The sequence below is a fragment of the Diorhabda carinulata genome, chromosome Y, assembly GCF_026250575.1.
Source record: "Diorhabda carinulata isolate Delta chromosome Y, icDioCari1.1, whole genome shotgun sequence".
Lineage (NCBI taxonomy): Eukaryota > Metazoa > Arthropoda > Insecta > Coleoptera > Chrysomelidae > Diorhabda > Diorhabda carinulata.
The window spans coordinates 9472141-9486550 of NC_079473.1; positions in this window are offsets into that span (position 1 = coordinate 9472141).

Below are 14410 nucleotides of genomic sequence, written 5' to 3' on the forward strand. Positions count from 1 at the left end.
ATCACCAATTTTTCTATAATTTCGGAGAAAGCATGCAATATTTGTTAGTACTATTAATTAAGTATTAAGTATTAATATTCCATGAAATTAAAATTAAATAAAACGACAAGATTCAAAACTGAATTTGAATGATTAATGATTAACCTAATAAACCTATGAATTATTGAAGAATATATATATATATATATATATATATATATATATATATATATATATATATATATATATATATATATATATATCATAGAGGCAGGGGCTTCTGTCGGAGATTCAGTATCTTGTGATTTACTCATTTTTATTATTACAATTCTTCTTCTAATAAGAGAAGGAAAATTTGGATAGAACCAGTAGGCAATAAAGATACAGAGTCAAGTCATTCAAATTATTAAATTAAATTATTTAAATATCTACATACAGATTGTGAACTTTTTGTCCTGTAACCAATAAACTCTATCATCAATTTCTAAAATTTTTCTTTCTCCTGGTTTCACAACTACCGGCCCTGTTATTATCCCAATTCCAGAAATAGCTGTCCCATATATCGCTATCTACGGGATAAGATCAAAAATAGTAGAACATTTCATAGTAAAATTCAAAGCGAGCATCTTCAACTGAAATACAATTATCTGCTTGATAACTAAATTACATCCTTTCATCAAGCCATTTTGAAGAGTTTTTCCTAATAAGTAAAAGGCGTAAAATATTTAATTTGATGTTGAGTTTTATCGATTTTTCTACAGAATAACTATATTGCAAATTTAAGCCTGATATAGTTTTAAAAATATTTATGAGGAAATTCTCTTAATAAGGCATATTTTTATATAACTTTTCAAGTTTTGCTCCGACTGGATTTATTAAACATTGTTTCCCATATAAATTATATCTAGGAAATTTTATTCTAGTACAATAATTTACTCACTATAAGTGTGTAGGGATGTAGTGCGTTTAGACTTTTAGTGTGGAGAGTTTTTAAATAAATTAGTGTGTCAAGAATTAGACAGTGTTTAGTCTTAGGGCAGAGTTTAGTGAATTTGTTGTTAATGTATAGATAAATTGAGTAAGTAAACACCATCGTATATATTAAGTCACCCCACTGTTAAAAACAGTTTAAATAAATTAGAAAAACATTACAATTTATTCAGGGTTTATTGATAATGAGAATCATAGCTGCTAGGTGTAAGTATGTATGTAACTAAAATAAAATAAACATTTTTTGCTCATATTTAATTGAATTTTAATATCCACTTGTCATAGGAAAAATATAAACAGTTACTTGATAAGAATAATAAAATTGATACTTCTGGATCGACACAGAATTTATTAATTCTTTCTGCCTTATGAAATAAATATTGCAACGGATCCTCATGGTGCTCTACCATTATCGAAAATATACATCTGTCATGTTGCTAAAGGAGAACTAGCTACAGATCATGGCTTCATATCCTCAAAAATAGATATAATTGTGATTCGAGGAAAGTTTATAGCCCTCCGAAACTATGTGAAGAAATGTATACCAAAAATATATTAAACTGCAACACCAATTTCATCTTGTTTTTTCTTTGACCTTATAGAACTGGCTCTACTGTTTTCTACGGTATCCATGAAAGATGTCAGCATACCCTCGGACTTCTGATATTGCATACTTCAAATTGGTATTGTCTATAGGACCTAGAAATTCAACTAAACAAAAATTGTTGGCTAATATTTGTTGAAGTTTCGCTAAGGCTTCATCTAAATTATTATAGAGTTCACCAGATGTTTTAGAAACAGATTTGGTTGTCATGTTCATTTTTAGTTCGTTGTTTGGGGGTCCTGAAAATAGAAACAGGTACATGCTTGTTTTGAAAATAATTTTCCGATCAATCGTATAAGTGTCTTCTAAAAGCAGTTTTTTTGCATTTGAGTTACTAAGTTTTTTGAAAAATTAACTGTAGAAGATTGTATATTCAACACGTAAACTATTCCAACGATCGTTTATCAGAAAATAGTAGCAATTTTTATGCACTGTCTTTACAAATTAAATGCCTTGATTGACAGTAAGCAAACACAATGGTAAGCAGTATTCGTTTTGCTGTAACAGTTATACTGCTAAATTTTGAATAGCAAACAAAATAAATATAGAAATGAAACTCATTATATATCTATAATAATTCATACAATAATGTCTTACCCCCTATCCATGTACTAATGTCATCAATTCCGTATGCAGAGCTTTTATCTTCTATAAAATCTCCGTTTGTATCTTCAGTATTATGAACTCCTTCGTAGTTATCATCGACATTTTCTACAGTTTTGGCACCTGAAGCTATAGGATTCAGTATGTCTATAGATTTCGTTTGACTCCGCAATCCTTTTCTTAGTTGATTTGCGAAAAGTGAGATTGGGAGAAACGTTATTAGAGCTTATACAATTCTAAATATTAAAACACTCATAATTAAATTATCGAGACCTAAGCTTGTTAACTAGTATGAGAGAGCGGAATGTTTTATTGTCAAAAAATTGTTACAATTTGTAGATAAAAGTTTGTAAAAACTAAAAAAAACAAATATAAAAGTAACTAAATAAAGATACAAATAAAATTAAATTTCAATATACAGAAAAAAACAACAATGAATAACAAAATTATAGGTGATAATTAGTTTATAAGTCCATAGAAAAAATTAAACCAATACTTTCCAGAAAATATGACCTCAAATTATTTCGGAATGCGAGAAAAGATTTAATTTCAATTGGCAAGTAATTGTGTATTTTTTGCATTGTAAAATATTGAGCATTAAACTGATTCTGAACATGGAAATTTGAGACAGTTAAAATCATATTGGACCCAAAGAAAACAAAACGTCAGATGAAACAGCAACATAAATAGCGATTCATCATATTATTATAAGAGAAAACTAGAGATGTTACTTACATTAAAAAGGTTTACTGATGAGACTGCATTTACTACTAATGTAATTTTATCATATTTTAAGCATAAGATTAAATATACCTTTAACGTTTTTAATTTATCTATTTGTGCGTTAATGTGTATCATATGCTTGTCCAGGTATCTCATAACTTTTTTTTCTTTCAAATTTTCCGTAAATAAAAATTTCTGAAGTTCTTTGTTTTGCATTTCCAATCGTTTTATAATAAGAGCCAATTGAGCGTGTGGCGTAGACATCGGTTTAATATCGCATACTTCTTTTTTATATGTGGTAACGATACAATCCTAATCATTGCTAAAATTAATAAATAATTATAATTTTTGTAGGTCAACTAACTTAATTTCAATTTTTTCCTTGTGTAAGTAACACAATGTTCGACACTATGCAGTTCAATTAGAAATGATTTGATACTACGTATGAGAATTTTTTTGCCATATTACATACATACATTACATAGATCTTATTATTAACCTATTTTTCAAAATGAAACAAATTCCTCACCTCACAACAAAATGCTAAATATTTTTATGCTGTTATTAAGCAGCTCTGAGAAACCCTTGACACGATAAGCATGAACAGAGTTAAAAAATATTCAGAAATGTAAAAAATGACAAACACTTTCTTAATAAGATGCATCAGCATCATTTGTTTTCATATGTCCACTTTTACTAGAAAAAAACATTTTAAAAACCATTGAGTAAGATGGACGATTTTAGAAATAATATTGACGTAGCTTTTTCTCGGTTTCTTTGATTGTTTTTCTATGTAATTCATATTTACCCGGAAACAGATATCTTCATATGAATAATATTTTTGTCAGATTTATTTTAACAGATGAAATATGAATCTGTTATTTTTCCTCGAGAAAAGTGGTTAATTAATGAAAATGAAAACCTCACTGGTTTCGCATCTACAACAACCAAACCGTTTGACCATTCCGACTACAAGATATAATTTTAGGAAGTTTATTGAATAATTTATTCTTGCTATAACTTTTCCCACTACTGTGCAATAATCCCATCTTTGGCATTGAGTATAGAGCCTACATTTTGTACATTTATACAGTAATCCAAGAAATGGGTTGGTTTTGCAGGACGTGCATTTGATCGAATGTAAGGAATAGTCAGTCAGTATATAATTGAATGTTACAGTGAACGAAATAGTGAATACTAACCTGTGAATTTACATCAATTATACGAGTAATGAAAAGTTAATTATTATATGTAGTGGAGTTTAATTAAGAGACAGAGTTCTATAATGACTAAGGGAAACATTATAATACTATAGATTGTTTACACGTAGGCTTGGTTAGATGGCGGTCAGCAATCGAAAAACGTAGACAAAAAAGACAAATTGGTGGGAAAATTTTAGGAAAGAATCTTCTGAAACGACATAGTTAAGTTGCCAATTCTCTTTCTGAACTCACTTTTGGGTTTGTTAAATCATTTCCTTGAATATTGACATGCCTTGCTCCAAAATCGAATTTCATTAGTTCTGGATGGACACAGCAGTCATGTGTAAGACCACTTAGTCCAAACAAGAAATAGAAAGGTGGTTAAAGGTGAATTGTGGTTATATAGTAGGGCCGTTTGAAATAGAAAAGCTATTTTCCACCACTTATTTATGCCTAGTTTGGTAACGGATACCATTCATCAAACTGCAGCTTCTTAAGTTAAAACATGGTAATTATTGGAACAAGATAGAATTACTCAAGTGTAGATTCATCTAAAACTTGGAAACCACGCTATATGAAAGTATATGAAAGTGTTTATAATGTTCAGGCTGTTGCATAAATATTTCTTTATCAATATCTCCTTGAAGAAAGGCTGACACTTCATCCATCTGATCAATCTATAGCTGATATTTAGCTGCTAAGGCAAATATAAAACGAATTGTTGTGTACCTGACAACTGGTGAGTATGTTTCTTCGTAGTCAATGACCTTTTTCTGTTCATAGCCTTTTATAACAAGTCTTGCTTTGTAACATACAACGTTTCCACTCTGGTCTGTTTTTGTTTTAAATATCCATTTGCAAGGTAAAGCCCTTTTTTCCTGGATAAAGATCTGTTAAACTCCACGTATTGTTTTTCATCAGAGAAGTATATTCCTCATCCATAGCCTTTTTGGTTGTTAACCAGTAGTGAAGTCAAAGCTTCCTCAACTGTCTGTGGGTCGGTCAATTCAGTAGAGAAACACATATGATTTTCATGATTATCACTGTGCTGTTTGTCACGTGTACGGAGTGATCAAATAGTTACATTACTATCATAGACCTGTCTATCCCATTTTTGACGATTTTCTTTTGGTACATGTACCATAGCAACAGTGCCAAATATCTTTAAATGAGATAAATTGGGTTTTTTACCTTTCCACAGTTCATACGGTGTTTTACCTTCCAAAGCCTTTGTAGGAGATCTATTTACAATATACGCAGCAGTTGCCAAAGCTTCAGCCCATAGTTTCTTCTCCAGGTTGGCATAAAACAACATACATCTTGCTCGCTCAACTAGTGTTCTGTTCATTCGTTCTGCCAAGCCATTGTGCTCTGGAGAGTACGGAGTAGATGTCTGATGAGTTATACCATGATTAGTTAAAAATTTCTCAAAATTGTTATTACAGTACTCTTTACCATTATCTGTGCGTAACTTTTTAATTTTACAATTCAATTCATTCTCTACTTTTGACTAGAAATCTTTGAACGTATCAAGTACACTCATTTTATCTTTAAGAAAGTACACATGTACCATTCGTGTGTAGTCATTAATGAAAGTTATAAAATATTTCTTACCTTCATATGAAATATTTTTCATAGGGCCACATAAATCAGAATGTATTAGTTCAAGTGGTCTTACTACTCTTGAACCTACATTTTTAAATGGCAACCGAGCATGTTTTCCCTCGCAACAATGAATACATGTAATCACATTACCTTTGTCTGAAGTCAAAGACATACCTTCAACACAATTTGGAGGTTTCTTAATGTCTGAAAAAGTGTCATTAGAATTCACAGCACTTGAAGTCAGATGAACCTCTTCTCCACTTATGTCATAACATATAGGTTATTTTTTAATACTGCATTACAGATAACCTCTCCTTTAGCATTCTGAATGTCACATCCCTAGTCATAAAATATAATATTATGCCCATTCTTCACGATTGTGCTGACTGAAAGGAGATTGGCAGCTAAACCAGGAACAAACAGTACATTTTTAACTTGTTTTTTATCTTTCTTATTTATTTGAATGTCCACACATCCAACTCTTTTTACAGTTAATGGCTCTCTGTTTGCCACAGTAACACTTTTCACAGTTGGCTCGGCGACATTATACAACCAGTCATCTCTGCAAGTCATGTGCAAAGATGCTCCTGAGTCTATTAGCCATAAATCACTCACATTTTGTTTAACAGTTACTGGGAAAGCAGCTACAAAACTTGAACCTTCTCCTTTATTCGCTAACTTCTTTGGTTGTTTACATAGTTTAGCAAAATGACCTCATTTATTGCAATTATAGCATCTTGGTCATCTGTTTTTAACTTGCTGAATATTACTTCTGGATTTCTTATAATTTGTATAAAAGACTGTTGACTTTGATGTACTAATTTCTTGTATTAGCTTAGACTTAACTTAATCAGCACTTATTTTAATGCCTGAGCTCTCAAGCAACATAATCATGGGCTTGTATTCATTTGGTAAGCCTGTCAGCATCAAAGTACCAAGCCTTTCATTGTTTACGTCAAAATCAATGTTACGTAGCTTGTGAGCAGTATTCATGATCTTGCTCACATATTCTTCAACACTATTACTAGATTCCAATGTAGTATTTATCAAGTCTTTTAGTAAGCCAACTCTTCGCATGAGCCCTTTATCATCAAAAGCTTGTTGTAAACATTCCCATACCTATTTTGCAGTTGAACAATTTTGAACATAAACATAATTTTGAGGATCCAGAAGTAAAATCAACTTGGCTCTGGCCTTTACATCCTTACTTGCTTCAATTGGTTTGTTATCAGACGGTTCGATACAACACCACAAATCCTCATGCTGTAAATATGTTTTCATACTGAATTTCCAAGTGGTAAAATTTTCTTTTCCGACTAGTTTTTCCAAATTGAACAAATTTGAACCCATTTTGAAGATGAAGTTTGACGAGAAGTACGTTGTAATTATAACCTCCAAATTACTAAACTTAATTTTAACAGTTGTATAATCACTTCCTTCAGTCTTCTGTTATTTTCACGGAACAACGCTCTGCTACCATAAAGGAAAATTACGTGGTTTGAAAATAATAACTGATATGATTTTCAGTACAAACAATTTATTGTACTTTTGGTCTTACACATAAAAGAGAGGGATTGATAATAGGGTTGCCATCTCTAAATTTTGGAAAACAGGACAAAACGCGTGAAAACCCCGGATTTTAGAGTCCGAAAGCCGGACATGTCAACAAGATCTTTTGAACATATTCAATGTAAAAAAAAAACAGTTAAAAATGTTATAAATCACCTTTTTTACTCATTCATTATTTTAACAAAACAGAATCATATTACAAATTGACAAATTGTTAATATAAATCAGCTTTTTCAATTCTTGAAATAAGAAAACAAAACCTTATTAAAATATTAAACAAAAACATATATTTAATGAATTAAAATCTTAAAAGTACCTACTTAGACCATTCTAGTATTCAGTCTTACAATTTTTAAGGTAACTCTTTTAGCTATAGTTCTATAATTATTATCTGTTTTACTTTTTATCAGCAGTCATTTATATAACAAAATATACTTATTCTAGCAGAATATGAACTAAATGCAGTCTTCTTAAATATTAAACAACAAAACAGAACATTTTTAAAGTTTAGATCTACATCAATGTAAGTTACATTAATAAAATTTTAAATCAAAATAATCAATCCTATACTTATTTTCATCAACTTAAAGTTTTGATCAACAACCATATTTTAAACAGTTTTTACCTACTCAATGAAAACAATCATAACTTTAACTACAAAAATAAAAAGCAATTATTGCACTCACAACACGATTTGTCTATCTAGCTATTAAAGCGTTTTCCTCAGCCTCTTGCCTTTTTACTTATCAGTTTTTTTGTATTTATCATTTTTTCCGATAGCTTTTAGAATATCTTCCCTTTTTAAAAGTAATTTATAAAAATCAGTGCAACTGTATTCTTGGAAATTGAATTTAATTTTAATTATTGAAGAAATTGTTTCTACGCTTAGTAAATTTCTTTCTTTAGTCCATTGTTGTGTAATTAATGAGAATACCCTCTCCAGGTTGACATTATGCGCCGGAATGCAAAAAAAATATTGCGCAATTTTCAGCAATTCCGAATATAAATTCGCATTTGGCGTTTTAAAAAATTGTACCCAAAGTTGATTGGATTTTAAAAGCTTATCTTGTTCAGTTAAGTTTTTGCAAAAAGCCTTTAAATTCACCCATTCGTCAATTAATTTTGCGTCGTCAATGTCTATATTTTTATCTTTTAAATAGAGGGCAGTGTCTTCAATAAGAGTCCACTCTGTGTTGTTATTAATTTTCGGCAAAAACATCCAATCAAATTTCTCAAATTGTTTTAAAGGTTTCATCCATTCTTCAATATATCTTTTAATTTCATTGTAGAAGTCATGTGTGCATTTTTTAAACTCTTGTTTCCTGTTTTCATCTTCTTTATTTATAATAATCTGAACGTTCAGCGGCACAAAATTTTCCTTAATTCAGTCTTCTAAACTTTTTGTTATGGAAGAAAGTATGCTTTTTGTTTCAAGAATTGAATTATCGCCTCTCTCTAATGTCTGTATTTTTGTGTGAATGGTGTGCATAATTGAGGGTATAAGGAACAGGTATGCTTCCGAGAGAGGATTTTCGAAAAACTGTTTAATTAAAACAGGTGGCCTTTCTATGCTTTCAAAATAATTAAGTAAAGGACGGTAGAGCTTCAGAATTCGCTCGATAGCTGGAAACAGGCTTAGCCAACGCGTTTTGGAATGATACAGAAGCTGTTTATATTCGACCTCAGCGGTTTCGCAGAATTCTTTAAGAGCTTCGGTTCGTACTGTGTAAATGGAAAAAAAATTATAAATTTTTAAGACGATGGATTCAATGTCTACTGCCAGTAAATCACATCCGTGGTGCACTGCGTTGTTAATGACATGTCCAGAGCAACCCACACCAACCAAGTTTGGGTTTAGATTTTCCTTCAGCTTGTGGAAAACATTATTTGTTCCATATCTATCTATCCCACCGAAGTTTGTATTGCAATTATCTCCACCAAAAGCAATACATTTAGACAAGAGATCATGCCGACGAAGCTGTGTTATTATCAGTTCGATAATAGTGTCAGATGTCTCGTTTTTAGTCTTTTCAATTTCAAGCACCTTAGTAGTGATTCCATTTTTTTTACATCAAAATATTGAATAACCAGCGGGAATAATTTTGTGCTTCCGTGATTACTAGCATCAGTAGCCCACTTATGAATGGTACATCTTGTAAATCAATCTTAAATTGTTCAACCGACAAAGGGCTCAGCACTCCGGTGGCGATCGCAGTTGCTTTTGTTCGATTGCACGTAACTTTTTTTGTAGTATCTGACGTCGAAAATAATTCGCGGTTGAGAGCACATGTACAGTCCAATGAATTAAAAGACATATGATGACTTACTGTATGATAGACGAGAGCGCCTTCCGCTGCTGAAATAAGGAGGTCTTCCGATGTCGATCTCACAAAATATGTTGCAATATTCGAAGTACTTGACTGATTTTTTAAATTTGTTTTGTGTTTCAGCGTACTTAAATGCTCATTTAGGTCTGTAACGCCTTTGTTTGCGATTGAAATACTCGTAGAACAAACGACACAAAACGCTTCCCAGTCATATCTTCCTTTTTTAAACATCGCGAACTTACTTTCCAAATCACTGTTAAATAGGCATTTACGATTAAGCATTTTGGTGTCTAATCTGAAAAGAATAAAATAAGTACCTAAAAATATAGTCAATAGAGAATTTCAATAAATAAACAAAGGGATAAAATTAGAACTATAACAATTACTAACCACCCACGACTTTGTTAGTAAAAAAAACATATTTGAAAATCTCAAAAAGCAAAATGAGCATCTTGACTTATTATATTTTTGGATAAAAAGTAGCTAAGTACCTACTTACTGGGGATATAATCATACATAATTTATGCAATTTCAGCCTAATCTGTTCGTGTAAAAAGGTTACTTATTTTCATATGTATAATCGAAATGTGGATAGCATTCAGAAGAGCAGTGTCGCACTACTATTTAAGAAAAATATTCTTTGCTTACCACATGTACCTACGTAAGTTCACCCGCTTAACTGGAAGGACGCGATATCTGCATTCGTTAAACCGTCGCTGCGGAGTGCGCGACGCGCGTCGTGAATTCGAACGAACGAACGGCGGACCATGGCTACCACGACGGGAGGCGTGGGGGAACGGTGAATATACTTGGTTCGTCGGTTGATCGTGGTGTGCGAGCATAGATAGTGCGTGACTCGCGGACGACACAATTTTTTTTTAAATTTTCTTATTTAAAAACCCGGTCTACAAATGAAACCTTCCCCGGACGCTCCCCGGATGCCCTCTAAACTAGGACAAATCCGGGGAAACCCGGACGGATGGCAACCCTGCATCCAGATAATAAACAAATAAATTGTAAAATTTGACAACATTGAGGTTTACTGTAAGTTGGCTCCAATTATATTTAAACATGCCAGCTGGGTTCATCTTTTTTATTCGTCCAAGGTCAAAGTTTCAAACAAAGGAACTTCGGGATTCATTATAATGATAGGAACGGAATTGGTATGTAGTAGGAAAAGTTACTTATGTTTAAGTTTTATACGTGAAGATTAGGTGAATATAGTGAATATAGAAGTAATGAAGTAAATTTTGACTGAAAATGTATATATTTTTTAAATTTTGATTCTTATAGTAGGTATGTACAATTATTTCTCACATTTTCTACACCTTTAAATAAGTAATTTGATATTGCATGTCGTATTCTTTCATCTGATTTTGGCATCATAATCATCTTATTGATGTCAGAGTTTAACTTAATATAACATAATTTATGTCCTTACCATTGTATAAAGAATAGGATAGGTTAGGTTAACCTTATGCGGATATCATTTGACGAGGTGAACGCCACCAATAAATGGCAGCGGAGAGTTCTACGTGTTTTCTTAGCTTTGGTTGCCGAATTATCCCAATAACAGATGGCGCCAAAATTATTTAAATATTTAATATTATATAAAAAATATTTAATGAAATTATTTAAAATAAATTTTTGGGGTTTTACAGTCGTCTTAACGGAGATTCAGGTTGTTTAGTAGATTTTGTCCATTTCTTTCTGTGGTCAAAATCAAGAGCTACTTTGTATATATTTTCTTGCTAACACATAGTCCAAATGGTTATAAAAAAAATAATTTCCAGAAAACAAAAATATTATAATGTGAATAATGTTCCGAAGCAACTCTATCATGCTTTTTAACAAACATTTTGAGAATTTGAAAAAGTTTTAGAATTAAAATAAATTCACTCAATTCGTTGGCCATTCAAATTTCCCGCTAACAATGTTGTAGCTGTAAAATGCACAAGGAATATATAAGGACCGTACTAATTGTAGTTTCTGATAATTTTTTCAAACGCTCAGTCTATAATTGTTATAATTATACTAAAACTTTGAGTGTTTTATTTAGTTATTAAAAATGAAGGATGCAATTACCTCAGAGCAAAAATCCGCGATTCCTGACGTTTATCACCAAAATCTAACATTTTTTTTTATTTACATTCATTTATTTCCATTTATCTTTCTATTGTAAAGATTCCTATAGAAAAAAAGTAAAATCGGCAACAATGTACTGTCGGTTCGAATTTCGAAGACAAAGAAAACTTCACATTCAGTTGGGATCTTTCCAAAAAAATTTAGTTTATTTCAGATGGCACTAAGCTACGGGTCATTTTTATGAAGAACGAGCGTAAAAGTAACTAGGTGGCGTGCAAAATCGCCTCAAATACTATCCTATTCTTTATACAATGGTTATACTATCATACTCTCTCAATTATTCTATTTTGAAACTATTGCCTTCAATCGAATGCCTTCTCGAAGTCAAAAAGGCTAATTAAAATGGTATTTCGTATTCTTTTATTCAGCTGATAATCTTTATATCATTGTAATGAAGCTACTCATAAACCCACGCTATTCTCTCGGTTGTGCAGCATCTAGTTAATTTTGTATTATATTGTTAATAATTTTTAAGAATATTTTGTATATTACTGATAGAAAGCTAATTAGACGGTCATAACATAGACAAGTACCTATACGTACTTGTGTATTTAAAAATGTTCACGTAAACAACACAATGTTTTATGTTGATGAATATGATTTAAACAAGCTAAATGCTTTTAAGATGTTGGCAAGTATTTGAATATCTTTTTTAATTACAAGTATAGGCCAATACTGGAAGTAGTTTACAAATAATTTATTTTTAGGTAAAGGAGCGTGATTTCTTATTTACCAAAATGGCCTCTAATAAAAAAGAATTGTACGTACACTAACATATTCACCAAGTTCACTATGGTAGCTTGATCTGAACTGGGCCTGGAAGTTTGTATTGTTATGTCTGTGAATATCCAGTTACAAAAAAAGAATTAGATTATTGAAGTAGCAACAATAGAACGACATCCGCCCGGCTTTGAAGATTTTTGCAGTGATTCTATCATTTAGGTAATATTTTTGGAAATTTGATAAATAATCCGCAACAACACTTTTTTTCAAATATTTACCTAAATAGAATGATTGATATAATAGAAGCGTTTGGATGGATATATATTCTGTTGTACTTATCTAATACTCCATACACTTTTAGAATTTTTCACTTTGCTTCTATTTGTCGAATCAAATGTTCGAATACATCGTAATGCAACTTAATAGTTTATTGTACTCCATGTCAAAGGTATCTAAGAGTTGTTAAATATTCAAGAAACATTTTTAACTCTGTGTCACCCTTTACTGTTATGAAATATATAGAATAATTTTGAATATGCCTCTTTCTGTTACTCCTTTTAATTTTGTTACTACATGTCTTCTTTGTCCCTCGATGTATCTTCTAATGCAGAAAATCAAAATTCATTATTTTCAATACTAAAGTGGAATTTATCACTTCACTCTAGCATAATCCTTTTTTTTCGTGTTTAAAACTCATCGGATTGATTTCTTAACATATACAGCAATCATAAAAACTCCTGATCTCATTTTTTACATATTTTACATACATGCCGATTTGCTGTACTATTATGACAAAAACTTTTTGTAAATTATTGACATCCAACCCAATTTTTGAATTGTGAAACAAGATATTTTCTAAAACTACTGATTTCTTCAATAATTCACTTTATTTTCTTCAATTTTCCTGCTTTCCATGTCTCTTCTTATTTTAACATATGCAAGAAGTTATAACTTCCTAACTTTCACAGTATGTAATGTATCTTTAATATTCATATTATTACAACAATTTATGCGTTTAAAAAAAGTAAAGGTGATAAGAAGCTTTTGTTTTTTTATAAACATCGCTAGAGTGTAGATTTTTTAAACGGTTTATAATTTGTTTTGATACCTTTTTGCTAACCAGAGTTGTAATTGGACCATTTCGACGAAATTCGAAGTTGCATGATTTGCGAAATTTATCAATGCAAAGGTGAAGACAATGTAACGGCTTTTTGTGATGGTTACTGTGCAGCTGGATTTTTTTTTCATTCTCACTCAACTATAATAGCTATGGAAGTTAAATTGGCAACCCAAATTTTAAGTACAACAGATGTTCTTCTTTATTTATCGAGAACAGATATTAATACATATTTCCATAATGCAGGTGCTATAGCTGAATTTTTTCTAATTTTTAATGATTTATTTGATATTCTCAAATCTCGTAATAGATTGGCAAAATAAATATTTTAAAAACCACTTAGCTCAACAACGAAATATTTAATTGCATCAATTTATTATTGTGAATAATTCACATTATTATAATGTGAAGAGCTATGATGAGGAAAATGAGGCTGAAAAGAAGTAAGAATGCTTATCGTTTGAAACGTAAATGAGCATGATTTCTTTCTGGACTTGAATGGTACAATCATACATAATTTCGAATTGTATAAGTATGAAGAAGGATTGGAAAATGGAGCCGTAGATACTTTCAGTAATGATCTCAAATCTGAATTCATATAATTATGAAATAAACGGTTGATTGGATTGCATAGTGACAAATTGAGAAGTGTCAAATAAGCTTTAAGAAAACGAATGACAATATCAATACTGACAATTCCAGATCAGATAATGCGTCGAATGGCTAATGAAGATGATGATAGAAAACAAAAGGGAAAAGTGATGATTATTTCATAAAATACGTGAGAACAATTTGTGTGCTGCATTTACTACTACTACCACCA